We start from the raw sequence: 2,500 nt of genomic DNA on the forward strand, positions 1-2,500 counted from the left end.
AATTAAATGGATGGAATAAAATGGAAGCTATCAACACCTACGCGGTTTCACTCCTTGGATATGGAGCAGGGATAATCACATGAACAGTAGACGAACTAAACAGCCTAGACAGAAAGACAAGGAAGAAGTTGCGAATTATATATGGGTCACTCCACCCAAAAAGTGACACAGACAGACTGTATGTACCAAGAAAAGAGGGGAAGAGGACTTATTGGATGTGAACACAGCATTAGAGCTGAAGAAAACAACATAGCATAGTATGTAAAAAAATGCCACAGAACCGCTATTATTAGAAGTAGGAAGTTCAGGCTGTGTAGGATGCAAGATTACAAAGATAAAGCACTATACAAGAAACTGAAGACGAATGAAACTGAAAATAGGTGGATAAAGAAAAGGATACATGGTCAATTTCATAGGGATGTTGAAGATAAGACAGACAGAGAAAACTATGGCCGTGGATGACTAAAAGTGAGTTAAAACCGGAAACGGAGGCTCTAATCTGTGCTGCCCAAGATCAAGCACTAAGAACAAACTACGTAAAATACAGAATAGACAACACAGCAGAAAGTGAAAAGTGCAGAATCTGTGGACAAACGGTGAAACCGTATGGCTATTACCAGCTAATGTACGCCACTAGCCCAGAAGAAATATAAGGGACGCCACAACAATATAGCCAGGCTTGTCATTGGACACTTTGCAACAATTAAGGAACTTGACAGAGAAAAAAGTTGGTACGACCACAAACCTGAAGGTATCTTCGAAAATAGAAATGCAAATCCTATGGGATTTTATGATTCAGTGCGACCATGAGATAGAGAAAAGGAAGCCGGACATAGTCTTAATTGAGAAAGAAAACAAACTATGCTGGATCATAGATATAGCATGCCCAACTGACAACAAGGTATACGATAAGGAAGAAAGAAAAGTTGAGAGATATGACAGGTAGCTTGGGAAGTTAAGTTGAGTTGTCTGTCGATCAAATGAGGTAAGAGCTAGTAAATACCAATAATTGTCGGAGCAAAAATCTCGAAAATACGTGGAACAAATAGGGGCTGCAATAAGGGTGGAGCACTTGCAGAAAGGAGCACTACTTGGAACCACTCGAATACTACGGAAGGTGCTCGAAAAATAAGAGGTATTACCTTAGTTCACTGGTAGTAAACAGCTAACACTGTAGTACATCTCCAGCGTTAGAAGCTGTGCAAAGGTAATAATAATAATAATAATAATAATAATAATAATAATAATAATAATAATAATAATAATAATAATAATAGATGCCACTAGATCTATTATTAGCATTTAATTATTAGTATTCTGATAATTATTAGAGGGATTATACATTAATTTATCTTTGAAGCTACTATTGGCTAGAGCATTGTTATAATGAGGAACAGCTTTCTCGAAAATAGGCCAAGGAAAATTATCTGGTCGCCTCTCCCTAGTTACATCTCAATATAGTAACACGACTTACTACGCATTCTATCCAGCGTTTCTCACAGAGCCCAAATATTAAACTAGGTCAGAATATCTTTCATTCGCTAGCCTTCAGTGGATTTATTTGGTCACTAAAGGATGAAATCGCTAACTTTGCTATAAAATGAGAAATAGTCGGCGAGGCAGTACCATACAAAATTCGGGATTAAAAAATGCAATTTATGCCGGGAAGAAATATTCCATATTTTCACGTCTAAATACCACTTATCAAATAATATGCAAGAATTATCCCCCAAATGCTCCCATTACCACCGAAAAGCTTTCAAAATTTTAAAACTTAATTTTAATTAAGCACTTCTCAGGTTAGCGATAGGAGAATTTACGTGAACATTAGTGGGTTATATTCTCTTATCAACTTTTCGCCCCCCATCTCACACATACGCATTCCTATTTCCTTTGACTATTTCTTAACATTAGTCCTGGACTACTTTTATTCTCTCAAATATGCTTTTCCTTCTTAGTTTCTACCATTTTTTACATATTTCTTATGTGATTCCGATATCGATTTTCTCTGGACTTCTCCAATCAATTATTCTCCTTCATGTAAAACACACCCCATATTGAATACTCTGTCATATCTAGGAGGATGCTATCTACATATTGGTTTAAGCTTGGTCTACCTAGATAATGATTTTGATTTCTCTGTAAGTGGAAGTAATCTACCTTATTGTGAACGGCCTTACTAGTAAATTCTGAATATCTTATATTTTTAAACTCTGTCTTAGCAACTCTTGATGCATATACTCTCGCAGAAATTATTTCTGTCTATTTCACTTAAAGCTAGTGGATGGAATATATTCTTGCCTAGTTCAAAACCTGGCCTTCCTAACTTTTCATCTAAAATTAGGGTCATCTAATGGTCGATTTGATTTTGTAGCTAAATCATATATCACCCTACTACCTTTGCTGCTCTTTGCAGTCAAAATACATTGTCTCTTACCGAAAATATAAGACTGTCTAAACTATTCTACTCCAGTTCTCTTGAGGCTTTGATGGTGACAAC

This window comes from Octopus sinensis, linkage group LG24, assembly GCF_006345805.1.
Source record: "Octopus sinensis linkage group LG24, ASM634580v1, whole genome shotgun sequence".
NCBI lineage: Eukaryota > Metazoa > Mollusca > Cephalopoda > Octopoda > Octopodidae > Octopus > Octopus sinensis.